Source organism: Mus musculus, chromosome 5 (genome assembly GCF_000001635.26).
Source record: "Mus musculus strain C57BL/6J chromosome 5, GRCm38.p6 C57BL/6J".
Classification (NCBI taxonomy): Eukaryota; Metazoa; Chordata; class Mammalia; order Rodentia; family Muridae; genus Mus; species Mus musculus.
In genome coordinates this window covers 68,852,204-68,873,076 of record NC_000071.6, presented here as the reverse complement: position 1 = coordinate 68,873,076, position 20,873 = coordinate 68,852,204, and positions in this window count along the sequence as shown.

The following is a 20,873-nucleotide window of genomic DNA, read 5'->3' as shown; positions in this document are numbered from 1 at the left end:
CTTTATCTATTCATTTATTCTTGTTGGCAATCATCAGTACAGTAGATGTCCCACAAATTTCTTAATGCTCTTGAGAGCATGACTAACAACACAGGTTACAGACTGAGATTAGATTTTTAACTAGGTCTATCACTGAATACTGTGTGATTTTAACCTAATGTTTAACTTATTGTATTTCTAAATTTTATAATGAGGCAGGTGGTAGCAGTAGTAACTAGTAAATTAGGAAACAAAATAAACTTGATGTACTTTGACTAATAGAGAGCCGAATAAGAGCAAATTTAAATAGATTCCTGTCTGTTGATGTGGCACTTAGGAGCGGCTGCTGCAATTCAGTTACAGTTTTGTTGTAGTTTTAAAATATGTTCTGTATGAATATAAAAATTTAGGCTCTTAGGTGGTTCACAAAGCATGTGTATGATGCCTTCAGGGAGGGATCTTCAACAGATTGCATCCACATTCTCTCTATGTATGAGGTGCAGAATGATATAGTCAAGTGGGAAGTAATGTTAGTAGGAAGATACATTCAGCTTCTTTCTCCATAAAAACCCATGGCTATAATAGATGCTGCCTACACAGCTGGAAATCACCAGGCATTATAAATATTTAAGAGAGTGAGTTAAAAGAAATATCTTTCTTAACTTAAAATGGGAGCAGTGGTTTAAAGGGGCTAATGATGCTAATTATAATAAGGTCCTGGTAGGCATTTCATCAAAAACACTGATCCACAGTCTTATCAGGTGCTCATCACATATGGTAGAGTCTGCTCTTTATAACCATTAACCCCCTTGTGGTATGTACATATGTAAGAAAGAAGATAGCATGAAACATTTTCTGTAGATAAGAGACTGAAATTTAACAAGAAATTTACAGACGAATGCCTGTTTTTCCAAGACATGAATACTGAAAGTTTCCTTAAATATGAATTCTATAGAAAGACAAAATAAATTTAAGAGCATTATATTATATTCATAAACAAAATTTCTAACTAATTTTAACTCAAAATTTATAAAAGTTAATGTTAGATTATACAAATGAAATGTGTAAAATAGACATATTTCAGTTATTGTTTTATTTATTCAAGTCTCATATCACAAAATATTCCACAATGATTGTGGATAACTGAGTTAAAAGAAATCATAAAGTGCTTTAAACAGTACTAGCACTTTCATGCAGCTAAACATATACGAACAAATAAATGTTTACAGTAAAAAGTATTCTCATATTATTGTATTCCTCTATAAGAAACTAATTTTATTAGTATTTTCTGTGTATAAGGAAATCCCACTATAAATGATAATCATTTTCTTCTTTCTTACCATAAGAGTAGGTTGTTTGATTAACCATTAAAGGGGCATAATGGCATAAAGTCCAATTAGGAGAATTGGAGAAGCTGACAAGCTTTGCAGCCTAAGGATCTGGGACCTCAGAACAAGAGGGCAAAGGTAGTTTCAGTCTAATACTAAAGGTCTGCCTGCTCCCTGGACTGTTGTGTTATGTTTGCATTACAGGCTGAAAAACTGATAAGAGTCTCATGTCCATGACCTCTCAACAACAAACTGTACCTGTTCAAAAAGAATCAAGTTTTCACGCACATTTGCTTCTCCTTTATTCTCCCGTTCCCACAGAGTTGCACTGAAGCTATTGGACTGGATCACATGGTATTCATGATGTACTGCCCTGCCTCAGTTTTCTGATCATGAGTCAATCACCTCTGAAAGTAACTTTAGAGCAAAATCCATATTTGTGTGTTGAAGTTTTCTAAGGAGTTTTTCCTGGTCAAGTCAAGTTTACAAGCAACATTACTGACTATACATCACATAGTACATGCATTTTCTGCACCTTAGTATTTTGTTTATCTGAAATGATGACTGTTTTCAACCCTATAAAGTTATGCAAGTCAAAAAAAACATGGATAGTTCATTAGGTTTCTCATACACACACATACAGACACACACACACATATACACACACACATATACACACACACATACATACAGACACACACAAACACACACACACATACGGACACACACACACACACACACACACACACACACACACACATACAGACAGACAGGATGCCTCTTGGAACTACACCTGTTTTTATTTCAGTCAGTATAGTATGACTGAGGACTGAGTTGTCCAACCTTTGGAAATATAAAAAGATATCTGTTAATAAACTTTCACTTTTTTTATAATATGTTGTGATACTTTTAGTGCACGTTCACAAAAATGAAGTAACCGAGTCATCTGACTCAGCATGTAAATCTACTTACTATCTTGATAAAACCTATTGAGGCTCTCCTGACTCCCAAGCACAGGACCAACCATGGAGAGAAAAGATGGTGGCAATCCACTACTGTCAAGCACACCTGCATGGAGTTTGCTTGTTACAGATTGTGCTTCACTCAGAAGACATATTTTGATAAGTAGATAAAATTTATGACATTTTTTCCTGTTCTTGTATCTGCCTTCAAGTTAAGTGTTCTACAGTGCTAAAATATTTTCATTAGGGACTATTTCATAAGAAAGGGAACATTCCTCCTACAGAAGCCACAAAGCAACTTGAGCATAAACAAACACTGTCTAAATTGGGTGTTTGGGGACCTGATTTTAGCAGATGTGGGAAATTAAAAATTAGTGTATCTATGTTTACATTTAAAATGATGCATCAAAATCTGTTAACTATGTTTATATTGTTAATGTTAAATCACATCCCTTTTCCCTAGGTAATGCTGAATTCTCAAATTATCATAAATTCTGACTAAGTGGAGATCAAATTAATAACATCTCCTGAAGGCAGCAAAGTGAAATACCACCCACACTAGTCCCAAACTGAGTTCTAAAGCATATTTTTCAGCTTATCAATTTAATTGCATTAGATCCTAGAGTATTTATTTTTTTATGGCTAATAACCTATAACAACATTTTGTGTGTGTGTGTGTGTGTGTGTGTGTTTGAAAACTGGTGTGCCAGAAGAGTAAAAGAAAGTACAATGGATAGATTTGTAAATTATACTGAAACTAAACTGCAAAGTAGTATATCCTAATTCCTGAATTATAATGCTACAAAAAAAAAATTAGCTACTTAGGTTCCAAGGTTTAAGAAATTAGACTGCAGTGCCCAACAAGTTGGCTCAGTTAGTAAAGACTCTTGCTTCCTACCCTGATCACCAAAGTTTGATCCCTGAGGACCTGAGTTTGAAATGTTAGAAGAGGAAGATGCTGTGCTCGTAGTATAAGCAGTTGTACATGCATGCACGCACACAGGAACGCACACACCTACCAACAACACACACAGACACACACACACACACACCCCTACCAACACTACCAAAACACACAAATAAAAGTAATTTTTATACAGCTAGACTTCTTCCAGCTCATTCTTCTGTGATATTTAGCAGGTGTCATTTTTATACCACATGTTTCTGGTTTTGGTCGTTGATGGTTGAAAGTATAAAAGAACAAAACATGGGAGGAGGCAGTGGGGGAACTGGGATGAGTGGAGGGAAGGGAAATTGTGTAAGGATGTATTGTATGAGAGAAGAAAAAGAATAAAGTCTTCATTATTCTACAGGGTTTCCACTAACCTTTGACTGTCAGAACTACTTCCTTTGCTAATAAAATCTAGGCAAGGGAAGATGGGAAATTGGATTTATTGATAAATAGCTAGATTCTGAAAGTAGCATAAAAATGACCATGTCACAGAGGAAATTTGATATGGGAGAAATCAGCAGTCTCTCTCCTAAGTACTTATGCATCTTTGGAGAAAATATTACAAACATAGTATACAAATAAAATGTATACAAAAGGAAGGTATAATACCAGAAACCATACAATCCTAAGCAGAATGTGTGTGTGTGCCTTCAGGAAAAATAAGAGTTTTGGGTATAAACAATCTATGAAGTTTTGACAAAGTAGTAATAGAAAATTAAAACCTTTACAACAATACAAAATTTACTTACACATGATCTGTTAAACTCTTTCATTTAGAACAACTGTTAGCTAAGAAGTTAGATTGACAGGCAGATGTAAGCAATTTAAAACAAATTTTCCAATTTAATATCTGCCTGCCTGAAGTGATCAGGAAAGTTTGCCATCTCTTACTTCTCCAGGTATCTGTGTTTCATGTTCACCCCTGATCTTCATCCATCTAACTGAAGTTAATGCGGCCTGAAGCTACAGCAGCTTTCTATGGAAGATGGGTGTATGCTGAAGAGTAAATTCAGGGAAGTCAAGTTGTTATAAAATTCTACAGCAAAAAAAGGATTTTTTTTTGAAAAATTAGTAATCATTTCCCATATTTAATTTTCATTTTTATGATTAGATATTTTCTTTATTTACATTTCAAATCCTTTCCTCATTTGCCCTCCAAAGCCACCCAGCCCATCCCCCTCCCCCTGCTCCCTAATCTATCCACTCCCACTTCTCTGTCCTGGCATTTCCCCTATAGTTGGGCATTGAGCCTTCACAGAACTAAGGGCCTCTCCTCGCATTGATGTCCCACAAGGCACATATGTGGCTGGAGACTTGAGTCCCTCCATGTGCACTCTTTCGTTGGTGGTTTAGTCCCTGGGAACTCTGGGGTATTGGTTGGTTCATATTGTTCCTCCTATGGGGCTGCAAACACCTTCAGCTCTGTGGTTCCACTCTCTAGCTCCAACATTGGGGACCCTGTGCTCAGTCCAATAGATGGCTATGATCATCCACTTCTGCATTTGTCAGGCACTGGCAGAGGCTCTTAGGAGACAGCTATATCAGGCTCCTGTCAGTAAGCACTTGTTGATAAACACAGTAGTGTCTGGGTTTGGTAACTATATATGAGATGGATTCCCAGGTGGGACAGTCACTGGATGGCCTTTCCTTAAGTTTCTGCTCCCCACTTTGTCTCTGTATCTCCTACCATGGGTATTTTAATCCCCATTCTAAGAAGGACCAAAGTATTCACACTGTGGTCTTCCTTCTTCTTGAGCTTCCTGTGGTCTGTGAATTGTTTCTTGGGTATTCGGAACTTCTGGGATAATATGCACTTATCAGTGAGTGCATACTATGTGTATTCTTTTGTGATTGGGTTACCTCACTCAGGATGATATTATCTAGTTGCATCCATTTACCTATGAATTTCATGAGTCATTATTTTTAGTAGCTGAGTAGTACACCACTGTATAAATGTACCACATTTTCTGTATCAATTCCTCTGTTGAAGAACATGGGGTTCTTTCCAGCTTCTGGCTATTATAAATAATGCTGCTATGAACATAGTGGAGTATGTGTCCTTATTACATGTTGGAGCATCTTCTGGGTATATGCTCATGAGTGGAATAGCTGGATCCTCAGGTAGTACTATGTCCAATTTTCTGAGGAACCTCCAAACTGATTTCCAGAGTGGTTGTGCAAGCTTGCCATCCCACCAGCATTGGAGGAGTGTTCCTCTTTCTCCATATCCTCGCTAGCATCTGCTCTCACCTGAGTTTTTGACCTTAGCCATTAGGTGGAATCTCAGGGTTGTTTTGATTTGCATTTCCCTGATGATTAGGGATGTGGAACATTTCTTTAGGTGCTTCTTAGCCATTCGTGATTCCTCAGTTGAGGATTCTTTGTCATGGTTTTCTTGGATGTTTTGGTTTAGGATCTTTTCGCATTTTGCATTTTCTTTGACTGCTGTGTATCTTCTGCACCTGAGATTCTCTCATCTATCTCTTGTATTCTGTTTGTGATGCTCACACCTATGACTCCTGATCTCTTTCCTAGGTTTTCTATCTCCAGTGTTGTTTCCACTTGTGATTTCTTTATTGTTTCTACTTCCATTTTTAGATCCTGGGTGGTTTTGTTAAATTCCTTCACCTGTTTTGTTGTGTTTTCCTGTAATTATTTAAAGGATTTTTGTGTTTCCTCTTTAAGCGCTTCTACCTGTTTACTTGTGCTCTCCTGTATTTCTTTAAGGAAATTACTTATGTCCTTCTTAAAGTCCTCTATCAGCATCATGAGATGTGATTTTAAATCCAAATCTTGCTTTTCTGGTGTCTTGAGGTATCCAGGACTTATTATGGTGGGAGAACTGGGTTCTTATGATGCCAAGTATCCTTGGTTTCTGTTGGTAAGTTTTTTGTGTTTGCTTTTTGCCATCTGTTTATCTCTGGTGTTAGTTGGTATTGCTGTGTCTGGATTGAGATAGTCTCTCCTGTTGACCTGTAAACCTGTGTCAGCACTCCTGGGAGTCCTGCTTTCCTCTGGCAGGACCTGTCCCCAGAGAGCTGCAGACTAGCCCCTGCTCCTGGGTACAGATGGAGGCTGGAACCACCCTGTCTTCCACTTCTCCTGCTCCTCCACTTCTCCTGCTGCCTTTTTGTTCCTGGATGGTCCAGCCTTAAACAGTCACCAGAGAGAAAATGGCGATCTTTCCTCAGCACTGAAGAATCTTAAGAAGCAACACATGGAACTATTTACTTGTGGTGTATGTGTGTTTGTCTGTGTGTGTTTGTGTGTGTGTGTGTGTGTGTGTGTGTGTGTGTGTATGTGTGCACATGTACATGTGTGTGGGAATCTGAAACATCTGGGCATATACATATGTAATGTTTGTATGTTGCAGAAAGAATATTTTATTTGTGAATTTCACATGATCATAAAGCTAGAAAGTAGCAAATGGGTAAAAGTGTTCAGATATAAATCTAATTATATTTGACTATACTAGAAGGTATGCCATTCAATTTCTTTTAAATTAACAATTAGTTTTAATGTTCACCCATTCAAGCATACAATGACTTGACATTTCACTGTGGTTGTCAAAACAGTTATGATTTCTACTCACATAAAAAAATGAAAGGAGAACATTTTCCTATTATCTTTATTGTTTACCTTATAAGTTTCACCATACTCTTCAACAAACTAAAATGTTTCTACAAAATAAATCATTTATAGAGCCTGAGTCACAAAAATATCCCATGAATAAAGATTTAATAGTATCATTGTAAAGATATGGATATTCTCCTTTGATATATTTTACTAAACTCATCTGGAGACAATATAGAAATTTAGATGATAATTTCATTAGAATAGATAGGATAAAATGATATACAGAATAAAAATGTAAGTGTTTAAAGTTCTTCAGAGGGTTAGAAAAATATTTAAGAAGACTGAACATATATGAAGTACGAAAACACATTGACAATTTCATAGAATAATACTAGAGGAAAGAAAAGTGGCATATATGTTTGTGCAACCATGAAATCTTAAAATATTTGCAAATAAAGACTGAGGAAAATGATTACATGAAAGTATACACAACAAAGTTAGAGAGTATATCTTCTCCTTAAGACAGGTTTACGCCTAAATAAGTTGCAATTTGAATTGTGTCACTGAATGGACATAAATACATATTGCATTTGGAGGAAAATTACTTTTAAAACTATTATTATTGTAGCTCATATAGCATTACTTATCCATACAAGGTTGGTGGAAACATTAGAAAATAATTTGTTTAGAATTATCGAGTTTTATAAATGCCTAATGAAATTAACACAAACATATATCATAAAACAGCTATCTATCATGTAACAGGAAGGAATAGAATCATCAGAATAATTACTATTTTTCTAAAATAATTATATAAGTGTCATTAAAAGATTGTGAGTTTACTTTATGAGAAATAACTAGGTATTATACGAAAATACAACAACCAATTAATTAACTTCTTAGATTATTTGAATAAGTGGAAATATAGTGCCGTGATTTTTAAGGTTATTTATTAAGAAAATATGGTTATTTGAATGGATCTGATTCCCATGGGCTCATACACTTGAATATTTGTTTCCCATTCTGGTGAAACTATCTATTGGGAAGAATGGCCTTGTTGGAGGCATTATGACTCTGGAAGGATGCATGCTTTAAAGTAACAAAAGACCAAAATTATATGCTGTGTCTCTCTGCTTCATGCTTATGGCTCTACATGTGAGCTCTCAGCTACTGACTGCTCCAGAGCCTATCAGATGCCATGTTCTCTGTTGTGATGTTCCTAAACTCTAAGCTCTGAAACTCTAAATCCTACACAAGCTCTTTCCTTTACAAGTGACCTTGATAGTTGTAAGAAGTAAGAATTTTACAGCATGGAGTTCATAAGCCAATGAAACACAGAAATACATGTATATCATAGTGATTATTAGTCAATGTGTGATGTGGATGACATTAAATAAGGTGTTAGTCGCTGTGGTTCAGGGTTCTTGGTCTTGGAATTATATTATCAAAAGTACAAGACACTAAGAGTCATTTTCTCAACATCTTTTCATGCGTCAATCTCAACTCAAGGGATTTTTTTAAATACATATTTAATTAATCTATGTATTTTCATTCCAAACACTTCCTCTTTGTGGTTTCCCCCTCATGAATCCCCTCCCCTCACTTCTTTTCCTTCTCCTTTGGGAGGGTGGGGCTCCCCTGTGTATGCCCCTCCATCCTTGCACATCAAATCTCTGCCAGATTAGGCACATCTTCTCCTACTAAGACCAGACAAGGAAGGCTTGTCAGAGAATTGATGCCACATTCAGGTTACAGCTTTAGGGAGTGCTTCTGCTCCAGTTGTTGACAGACCCACATAGAGACTGAGCTGCATATCTGCTATGTATGTGCTAGGGGCCTCATTACAGCCTGTGTATACTCTTTGGTTGGTGGCTCAGTCTCTGAGCTCAAAGGAGTCCAGGTTAGTTGATTCAGTTGGATTTGTTTTATAAACTGTGCAGAAGTATCTAAGATGATTAGGAATCCCTGTGAGGATGCTCAGTGGAGCTGTATCCAACTCTAATTGTTGACTTAGAATAATTATGACAGTAAACATTTGATGATACAATACTGTTAGAAAGAGTACAATCAGTTTATCTTAATGCAAGATATTAGAAAGGCTGATGATCTCAATTATGGAACTAATACAAGAAATTTTATTAATTTAATATGTTGGGATATAAATGAATGACTCCGAGGCATCAGGAATGCCCCAGAGAGGCACTAAGGAGAATAATTAATGTAGGTATGTAGAGGGTGTGTTTATGTGTAGCTCTGGAGAGTGACCAGATTGATAATACAAATTTAGAATGTTACCTAAAGTTATTGACCAGGTTAAAATAGTCTAGCAATAGAATTTTAGTAAAAAGAAGAAAACCTAGTGAAATTCCCTGCTACTGTAATATTTGGAAGCACATCCAGCCTCAAATTCAATGGTAAAAAGCCATAATTGATTAGGGAATTAATAAAAAATTAGATATCATAGAATTCAAGAGAAAACAGAATTTAAATGAAGAAATTTTCACCTATATCAAGTCTTGAAGAAGAGTTAGATAAAATGAACCAGAAAATTCATTATACTTTTTTAAAAATATATATAAGCAATTCAGGTAGCATAAAAAATCATTCTTTTAACTGAGAACATGATATAATATTCCTGTGCTGTGAAAAGGAAAGAAAATAGATATAATGACCAAAAGGTCTCCTAAAGTGAGTTGTTTTAAAATGATACTTTGGCCAAGCAGTGATGTCGAACATATTTTCAACACTCAGGAAGCAGAAGCAGTCAGATCTCTGTGAGTTTTAGATCAGCCTGGTCTACAGTGTAAGTTCTAGAACAGACTGGGCTGTATAACACAGAGAACCCTATCACAAACTACAACAACAAAAGGGTGCTTTGATGTACTTATGGGATGACACTGGGAACTGACAGAATGCGAAAAAATCAAGATAAAGAAGCCTACAGCTATGCTTGCATAGTTGTGACTGATGGGCTGTGATGTGCAAAGCATGCTGGGTGATGATTTTGGTGAAGAGGGAGAAGAGGGACAATGACCCAGGTTTGGAAATTCTTTGTGAAGAATGAGAAGGTGAGGTGGAGACAGAGGTACCAGCAGAATGGGGGAAATGATTTCATGGCGCTGTAGTTACTGGTCATTCTTCTGTAATTCCTTCCCTTCCTGAAAAATGTCAGTCATTCATTTTTTTTCAGAAATATGAGAATAGAAGGACAAATGTCTATGACTTTTTAAATTCTAATGATATAGTTCATCCAGGAATGCAAATATTAACCTAAATAAAATAATATAATTAATGTACTTTCTTTCCTTTTGACCATATTCTCAGTAAACATTCCACCACTCAAAACTTCAGACATTACTGAAGAGGAAATGTAATCCATCAATATGGTTGCTCTGGCAAGGTATCATAGTTCTATATGATCTGATTGGAATATAGACATGTCCTTAGTAAACACCTTTAATCCCAATGTATATAAAGCTAGTTTGAAGAAGGAAGCAGCCATGTTGTAAAGTAAATCTAATTGAGGGACAGATAAATTGATGGATCAAAGAAAGCTTTGATAGAATGAATCTGAGATAGGAGATTCCCAACTCTCAAGAGAACCTACAGGAAAGAATTTAAAAGAGCAGTGTAGGATGGATCCCCAGGTGGAGCTTCCTTCAGTCTATGCTCCATACTTTGTCTCCATATTTGCTCCTGTGAGTGTTTTCTTACCTCTTCTAAGAAAGCCCAAAGAACCCACACTTTCTTCCATCCCCCTGAGCTTCATGTGGTCTGTGATTTGTATCTTGGGTATTCTGAGCTTTGGGGTTAATGTTAACTTATCAGTGAGTACAGAACATAGGTAAAGATCTTTCCCCAATCTATTGTTGCTGTTTTGTCCTATTGACAGTGTCCTTTCTCTTATAGAAGCTTTGAAATTTTATTAGGTCCCATTTGTCAATTCTCCACCTTAGAGCATAAGCCGTTGCTGTTCTGTTCAGGAACTTTGTACAAGGCGATAAGAATGGATAGATAATTTGCATTCTTCTACATTCTGACTTCCAGTTTTAACCAGCACCATTTGTTGAAAATGCAATTTCCAATTTGTCTTAGTTAGGGTTTCTATTCCTGCACAAACAACATGACCAAGAAGCATGTTGGGGAGGAAAGGGTTTATTCAGCTTACACTTCCACACTGCTGTTCATCACCAAAGGAAGTCAGGACTGGACCTCAAGCAGGTCAAAAAGCAGAAGCTGATACAGAGGCCATAGAGGGATGTTCCTTACTGGCTTGCTTTTTTCCACAGGATGGTTTTAGCTCCTTTGTCAAAAATCAAGTGACCATAGGTGTATGGGTTCATTTTTGAGTCTTCAGTTCTATTCCATTGATCTTCCTGCCTGTCTCTGTACCAATACCATGCAGTTTTTATCACTATTGCTTTGTAGTACAGCTTGAGATCAGGGATGGTGATTCCACCAGAAGTTCTTTCATTGTTGAGATTGTTTTTGCTAACCTTTGTTCTTTGTTATTCCAAATGAATTTTCAAATTGCAGACACTCTTGTGGATGACAGGAAGTGCTTGTTGACAGGAGCCTGATAGAGCTGTCTCCTGAGAGGATTTGTCAGAGCCTGACATACACAGAGGTGGATGCTCACAGCCAACTAATGAATGGACTGATCACAGGGTCCCTAATGGAGGAGTTAGAGAGAGGATTGAAGAAGCTGAAGGGGTTTACAACCCCATAGGAAGAACAACAATATCAACCAAACAGTGTTCCCAGGCTCTAAACCACCAAACACCAAGTACACATGGAGGGACCCATGGCTCCAGCCACATATGAAGCTGAGGATTGTCTTGTTGGTCATCGATGGGAGAAGAGGCCCTTGGTCCAGTGAAGGTTTGATGTCCCAGTGTGAGGGAATGTGAGGATAGGGAGGTAAGAGTGGCTGGATAGGTGGGAGCACGCCCTCATGGAAGCAGGAGGAAGAGGATAGGATGGGAGTTTCTGGGGATGAAATCAGGAAAAGGGATGACATTTGAAAATAAATAAAATAGCACAAAAAAATACGATCAGTGCAGGGAGAGAGAGTCAGATGGCAGTCAGTGTAGTGAGTGCAGGGCAGGGGAGTTGAGTTCCTTCATTGCTTTATGCGGTTCAGTACAGGTCATCAGAGGCAATAGAAGCCAGAGCATAAGATGGAGCCAGAAGTTTAAAACAAATAGTCAGTTAGCTTGATGCCAAGCATAGCAAATCTAGACAAGCTGAGAGATGCCCGATTGAATCAGTCAGCTTGGAAAGGAGTTTGAGCCAGAGCTGCTAAATTGAAGCAGCCTGCCAGCATTCAGAAAGAACTGGTGCAGGTGAGCACATTCAGCAGGCAGCCTCCAGGATGGAGATGCCATCCAGGGAATAAAAGTTACCTTCACACATTAGATTCTTGATGTTTTGTTAACGTTATTTTTGGAAAGATCTATTTCATTTATATAATGTTTGTCTTAAATGTGTATGAGTGGGGGCTGGTGAGATGGCTCAGTGGATAAGAGCACCCGACTGTTCTTCCGAAGGTCCAGAGTTCAAATCCCAGCAACCACATGGTGGCTCACAACCATCTGTAACAAGATCTGACTCCCTCTTCTGGAGTGTGTGAAGACAGCTACAGTGTACTTACATATAATAAAAAAAAAAAAATGTGTATGAGTGTGAGATATGTAGTTCTATGGTGTCAGTGAAGCCAAGATAAAGATATTAAATCCCCTAGAACTGCAACAGTAGGTGTATGTGAGCAGCATGTGACTGTGGCAGATCACACTTAGATCCTTTGCAAATGCTCTTAATCACTGAGTCATCTTTACAGCCCCATTGAAATTTTCTTCTCACATGATTATTACATAGGCATAACTGATTTCAAATCTCACTAGTAAGTGTTCAAAAGTATGTTAGACTCATCTGCTTTAGTATAGATTTAATATAGATTATTTTAGATATAGAGCACTAAATATTTCCTCAAGAGTTTCATATGCTGTGATGCCTGCAATGATGATTCTGAATGACCACGAGTTCTTTTAAAAATAAAGATGTCATATTGATTACTAATCAAAATAGTGCCATATTGTGTTTGCAAATAGGCCATATAGATTAAAAATAACTGTTATCCTTGGAATTACCTTGCACAAAACTCTGGATTGTGTACCAGTCCTGTCAATCTCTTAAATCATCGCCTTCTTTTTTTTTTTTTTTTTTTTTTTTCCATTTTTTATTAGGTATTTAACTCATTTACATTTCCAATGCTATACCAAAAGTCCCCCATATCCACCCACCCCCACTCCCCTGCCCACCCACTCCCCCTTTTTGGCCCTGGTATTCCCCTGTACTGGGGCATATAAAGTTTGCAAGTCCAATGGGCCTCTCTTTCCAGTGATGGCCGACTAGGCCATCTTTTGATATATATGCAGCTAGAGTCAAGAGCTCCGGGGTACTGGTTAGCTCATAATGTTGTTCCACCTATAGGGTTGCAGATCCCTTTAGCTCCTTGGCTACTTTCTCTAGCTAAATCATCGCCTTCTTAAATAGAGACATTCAGAAAGCAACAACTTCTAGAAAGTACTTGTGTAAAATAGAATTTGAATGTATTCTTTCTAAATGTTACACCTACAAGGCAAACAGATGAATGGAAGTTTCTTATCTAATTTTATGGCATTTAATGAAATTAAATTATTGAAACATCACTAGTTCTTATTACAGGAGCAAAATTAATTTAATTGTGAGGTATAATGGTAGTGTCAGTATGTCACCAGCAACTCTATGAAAAATGTTCCTGTAAATAAGGTAGGAGAGAGTGTATAAATACACACGACTTGAAAATTTAATTCAGTTTTAAAAGACGAAGCCTTTTCTCATCTTGGCTTCAACTGTCAGATTGGAAAATTAAAATTTCAAAATTATTTCAGTACATTTTACTTTAGTCCATCTTTTGTTTCTGATTCTTAATCTTTAGAGCCTGTGAATGGTTGAATCAGCACCATAGTAGCACTCTATAATCCTCCAGCTGTATTTCTTAACTTCTCTTTTTATTGCATTATTCAAATATCATGCTGTGTTAAAAACCTCACCTTGACTCACTTTTTTTAAAAATATGAATATGAACAAAATAAATGAATGAGATACTCTCCTGGATCAAAAGCTTTGCCATTCGTCATTTATTTTTAATATTCACCTTGGCTTGCTTAACATAAAATTTTTCTAAGACGAACATAACTTTTCCACTGAAAATTAAAATTATTTTACCTTATTATTAAGCCTGCTTTCTTCATTGCTCTCACATATTGATTTCTAGAATATGTCTAGCAATCTATCTATCTATCCATCCACCTATCTATCTATCTATGCATATACTGTGTATACTTACACATATGTATATGTGTATATTTGTATATATGTGTGTATGTATATATGCATACATACATATATAGCATATTTCTAAATATTCTATTGATGCTAATATACCCAGTTATTTCAGAATAATTAAAAATATACTCACAAATTATTTTAAATAATAATCATGACTTTTTTCCTTAACCACTAAAATAGTAAAGATTGATTTTTAAATTTTCTTGGTTAAGACCAAGCCTCATGGGCATAATTACAAGTGTGCAAAGCTTACACATATTGCTTAATAAAATCTAGGGATTGATAGGTGAGAAGGATAAAGAAATCAGGCTCAATTATAAGGTAAATTAATTTTACTTTCAGTGGAAAATCTGTTTAGTCTTAGGAAACTCTCATTGTATGCATGCCAACATGATTAGTGAAATAAAGTAAGAAAGGTAAGGCTAAACCTCCAGGAAAGCAAAGTATCCATTTATCTTGTTTGGATATTATAATTACTCATATTAGGAAAAGAAAGTCGTTCAACTGAGGTTTTTAGCATACCTTAATCTTGAATATTACAAGACAAAGAGAACTAAGAAATGTAGTTACAGCAATGAAAGCATTATTTTGCTGGGAAAGCGAACTCCAGTCGGTATCAAGGAGAGACAACAGACAGACACAACTCTCAACCCTTCACTTCGCAGACCATACTGGTTCTTGGGTTAAGGAACTTCAGAGCCTGAATGAATACAAATGATGAGAATGCATGTTCCCAGGATAATAAGAGATAGAGACCTCAACATAAGAATGGAGATAAATACTCAATTCTTAAATGAACTGGAGAATCAGACCTCATTTGGAGGATGGTAGGGGAGGAAATGCAGGCCTCAGGCTAAGACTCAAACTGTTAAACAGCCACAGATTAAGTAAAAACCTGCCTTGTTCTATTCCCATAGGTCTTTCAGGGCTCTGGACTCAGTGGCTGGGCATCTCACTAACTCCTCAATAGGTAGAGTTTGTTGCAAAATGAAATAAACACTTTAAAAGAAATTCTAACCTCTGTCTCCCTCTCCTTCTCCCCCTCCCCTCCCACTACCCCTCTCCTCCCTCTCCCCCCTCTTCCCTCCCCTTCTCTCCTTTCTCTCCACTCTCTTTCTTAATTAATTAATTAATTAATTTTCTAGTTTATTTACATTCCTGATTTCCTCTTGCCCAGTTCTTCCTCCCCCTCTCCCCTTTGCCTCCAAGAGGGTAGCCTGCCCCTCTCTCCCCACCCAAGGACACTGAATCTCTACAGGACTGGGTGCATATTCTCCCACTGAGGTCAGACAAGGCAGCCCTATGCTACATATGTGCCAGGGGCCTAAGACCAGCCCGTGTATGCTCTTGGTTGGTGGCTCAGCCTCTGGGAACTCCCAGTGGTCCGGGTTAGTTGATACTGTTGGTCTTCCTATAAGGTTGCAATCCTGTTCAGCTATTCAATTCTTCCCCTAAATCTTCCATAGTAGTCCTCAACTTGAGCCCAATGCTTGTCTGTAAATATCTGTATGTGTCTCAGACAGCTGCTAATAGAAACTCTCAGAGAACAGCCATGCTAGGCTTCTTTCTGCAAGTACAACATAGCATCGGTAATAGTCTCAGGGATTGGTGCTCACCCATGGCGTGGATCCCGAGTTGGACTGGTCACTAGTTGGCCATTCCTCCAGTCTCTGCTTCATTTTTGTCCCTGCATTTCTTTTAGACAGGAGTGATTTGGGGTCAGCAGTAATTTGTTTAGTTTCCCCATACTCTTCACTGGGGTACTTGTCTGACTACCAGAGGTTCTATATCTCTTCTGGTTCTATATCCACATGGACATTTTGGCTAAGAATGCACATTGAGTCCCAGGAGCCTCCCAGGTTTCTGCGACTCTCTAGATGTTCCCCCTGCCCCTTCCTCTCCCTTCTCCTACCAGGTCCCTCCTTCCCTCTGCCTCCCATGCTTATTTTGTTCCTTCTAAGTGAGATTGACACATCCTCATTTGGGCCTCCCTTCTTGTTTGGCTTCATGTGGTTTGTAAGTTGTATCATGGGTATTCTATATCTTTGGCTAATATCTACTTGTTAGTAAATATATACCATGTGTGTTCTTTGGAGGGAGAGGGAAACACCTATCTGACTCTTTGTTGTTCTCAGTTCCTATTATACTTTCTCAGGATATATGATCACATGGTATTCCAAGCATCTTTATTTTTTTCTCAAAAGTTGACAACAAATTCAAATACAAATTCCAATCATAAATTGAAGAAGTAACAAATAAGATGTATACATGTGTTGCCATTAAGATGAGTTATCTAACTGAACATTTATTATCTGCCACTAGCTCCACCCATTCATTAAAAGTGCAAAACTTTAGCTCTTAGGTCTAATAGGATGTGTCAAGAGGTGAATCATCTGCCTAGTGTCTCATTAGTATTGAGGTTCTGTATAAAAAAAAAAAACCCTGTCAATATTTTATATAGTGTTCTTACCCAATAATAAACTGTGCATTCCCTTTGATGACCTTTAGTTTTACAGCCTAAAGAAATAATTGTAAATCTGTAAATCCCTTAATTGTAAATCTGTCTCATGCCTGCTTCCCATGTTAGTGCAAATAACTCCTGACACATGAAGACTTAGAGGGCTTTAATTGAAGCACTTTCTATAAAGGTTTCAATAATTACTAGTATAAACATAGAAACTCTAAAAAAACATTATTTGGAATTAAGAAATCATCCATGTGTCTAAATAGAATCACTACAAGACAGTACATCTTTGTTGCTCTGCAGGAAATCTGCTCGCTAAGGTGGGCTAATGTCCAGGGGTTGTTATATTAACTTAGTGATAGAAAAGGCATATCAGCTACAAGAATAAATCCCAGGATGAGATTTCTGAAAGCCCATTGGTCCAGAATTATCCACCACAGACCATGCAGTACTATGTGTCTTCTCTGGAACATCACTTATATGCCCTTAGCCTTCCCTAGATGGCTACTGACAGTTCAGAACTTTGTTTTCATTGCTGTCCCTTTCAGAGTACCAATGACAGAAATACCTGGTGGAATCTGAATTTATACTATGACATCATTGAAGACTAAAGCATTATTATCACAACAGCATTGCTTTTTAATTCCTGCTGCTACTTAGTCATTTTTCATCTGTATTTCCATGTTTTATGTGACAATGAAATGGCAGTGTTTATCTGATTCTTGAGTTCCCAGAGCAAAATTAAGTGATCATTTTTCGCATAATGCCTGACTAGTACGTATTTTATTTAATTATGATGATTAGGCCATTTACCCACAACCTAATCAAATGTTCTTACAGTTGTGAAGTTCTGATTACTTGGTTAGAAATGCTATTGGCTTCACTTAAATTCCACAGGTCTGAGAGCTAGGTAGTTTTCAAAAGCAGCGAAAATGAATACTTTGAGAAAGGGGCTTGAATGGCTGTTGAAAATTAAACACTTGTTATGTACAGGTCATATGCCATTCTTTATAAATTACTACGAGAGCTAGGATGAGGATTATTCTAATTTCAAACAACATTGGAGTTGTACAAATTTATATAGATGTTTTTGAGGGATAAAAGAATCAGTAAAGCACGTGTCAGTGGGCCAAATTGGAGCTAGACATCGTCATCACAAGCATGATGCTAAAGGAGCATAAGGTACCCAGTAGATAGTTGCAGCAAAGAAAGGAGAAAACCAAAATATGCAGTAGAGGCAGGTATCAAAAGAATCAAACGGATGTATTATAAATTCAATTCTAGCAGCATTAATTATGTATTTGAAGACAGTCGACTACCATTTTTAAAAAATGAGCTTACATATTGTTATTCTAAGAGTAATAACAGGTTGTTAGTCAATGAAAATATAAGTTGTTAATAACTTTACTCATTTTCTTAACATTATTACATCAAAGATATTCCAATTTAGAAAAGTTTAAAATGGCTTTTATTTTCTAATTTTTATTTTTCATATTCTTGCTCATTTGAACTTTGTTTGTGGGCTTTAAAATATATAAATATAAATATATAAATATATAGTCTTTTTTTTCTTTAACAATTTTCTTCCTGAATAAAAATAAAGTTTTATTATACTGACTCTACTGTCTTTCTCCATCCCCTCCCAGTTTGTTCTCTCTACCACCCTCCTCTTCCTCTTCTCTGTCTCTGACTCTGTCTCTGTCTCTGTCTCTGTCTCTGTCTCTGTCTCTGTCTCTCTCTCTCTCTCTCTCTCCCTCCCTCTCTCTTGAATTCTTTACCCCATTCCCTATCCCCTCTCTTAACTACACCTCCGGAAAAAACTGAGTTTTTTTTTTGTTGTTGTTGTTTTGTTTTGTTTTGTTTTGTTTTTGGTTTTTTTTGTTTTTTTGTTTTGTTTTTTTTTTTGTTTTTTTACTCCATCAGCCAGCAACTGCCAATTACTTCTCAATTAGATGTAGGGACTCCTGTGCCTGTTCCACAACCACCCTGGAATGGTTGGTCTTTGGGCAAGTAACCACAGTTGCTCTTAGTGCATGATAGTGCTAATCATGTTCACAGGATGCCTCTTTTGCCTGGTCCTCTTCAACTTCTGTCTCTTAAAATATATTTTTCCAAGGGAGAAAGGTCAAGTAACATATAAAGGAAGGCCTATTAGAATTACACCAGACTTTTCACCAGAGACTATGAAAGCCAGAAGAGCCTGGACAGATGTTATACAGACACTAAGAGAACACAAATGCCAGCCCAGGCTAATATACCCGGCCAAGCTCTCAATTACCATAGATGGAGAAAACAAAGTATTCCACGACAAAACCAAATTCACACAATATCTTTCCAGGAATCCAGCCCTTCAAAGGATAATAACAGAAAAGAGGCAATACAAGGACAGAAATCACGCCCTAGAACAAACAAGAAAGTAATCCCTCAACAAACCAAAAAGAAGACAGCCACAAAAACAGAATGCCAACTCTAATAACAAAAATAATAGGAAGCAACAATTAATTTTCCTTAATCTCTCTTAATATCAATGGACTCAATTCCCCAATAAAAAGACATAGACTAACAGACTGGCTACACAAACAGGACCCAATATTCTGCTGCTTACAGGAAACCCATCTCAGGGAAAAAGACAGACACTACCTCAGAGTAAAAGGCTGGAAAACAATTTTCCAAGCAAATGGTCTGAAGAAACAGGCTGGAGTAGCCATTCTAATATCGGATAAAATTGACTTCCAACCCAAAGTTATCAAAAAAGACAAGGAGGGACACTTCATACTCATCAAAGGTAAAATCCTCCAAGAGGAACTCTCAATTCTGAATATCTACGCTCCAAATGCAAGGGCAGCCAAATTCATTGAAGACACTTTAGTAAAGCTCAAAGCACACATTGCACCTCACACAATAATAGTAGGAGACTTCAACACACCACTTTCACCAATGGACAGATCTTGGAAACAGAAACTAAACAGGGACACAGTGAAACTAACAGAAGTTATGAAACAAATGGACCTGACAGATATCTACAGAACATTTTATCCTAAAACAAAAGGATATACCTTCTTCTCAGCACCTCACGGGACCTTCTCCAAAATTGACCATATAATTGGTCACAAAACAGGCCTCAACAGATACAAAAATATTGAAATTGTCCCATGTATCCTATCAGACCACCATGGCCTAAGACTGATCTTCAATAACAACATAAATAATGGAAAGCCAACATTCACGTGGAAACTGAACAACACTCTTCTCAATGATACCTTGGTCAAGGAAGGAATAAAGAAAGAAATTAAAAACTTTTTAGAGTTTAATGAAAATGAAGCCACAACGTACCCAAACCTTTGGGACAAAATGAAAGCATTTCTAAGAGGGAAACTCATAGCTCTGAGTGCTTCCAAAAAGAAACGGGAGAGAGCACATACTAGCAGCTTGACAACACATCTAAAATCCCTAGAAAAAAAGGAAGCAAATTCACCCAAGAGGGGTAGACAGCAGGAAATAATCAAACTCAGGGGTGAAATCAACCAAATGGAAACAAGAAGAACTATTCAAAGAATTAACCAAACGAGGAGTTGGTTCTTTGAGAAAATCAACAAGATAGATAAACCCTTAGCTAGACTCATTAGAGGGCACAGGGACAAAATCCTAATTAATAAAATCAGAAATGAAAAGGGAGACATAACAACAGATCCTGAAGAAATCCAAAACACCATCAGATCCTTCTACAAAAGGCTATACTCAACAAAACTGGAAAACCTGGACGAAATGGACAAATTTCTGGACAGATACCAGGTACCAAAGTTGAATCAGGATCAAGTTGACCTTCTAAACAGTCCCATATCCCCTAAAGAAATAGAAGCAGTTATAAATAATCTCCCAGCCAAAAAAATCCCAGGACCAGATGGGTTTAGTGCAGAGTTCTATCAGACCTTCAAAGAAGATCTAATTCCAGTTCTGCACAAACTTTTTCACAAGATAGAAGTAGAAGGTACTCTACCCAACTCATTTTATGAAGCCACTATTACTCTGATACCTAAACCACAGAAAGATCCAACAAAGATAGAAAACTTCAGACCAATTTCTCTTATGAATATAGATGCAAAAATCCTCAATAAAATTCTCGCTAACGAATCCAAGAACACATTAAAGCAATCATCCATCCTGACCAAGTAGGTTTTATTCCAGGGATGCAGGGATGGTTTAATATACGAAAATCCATC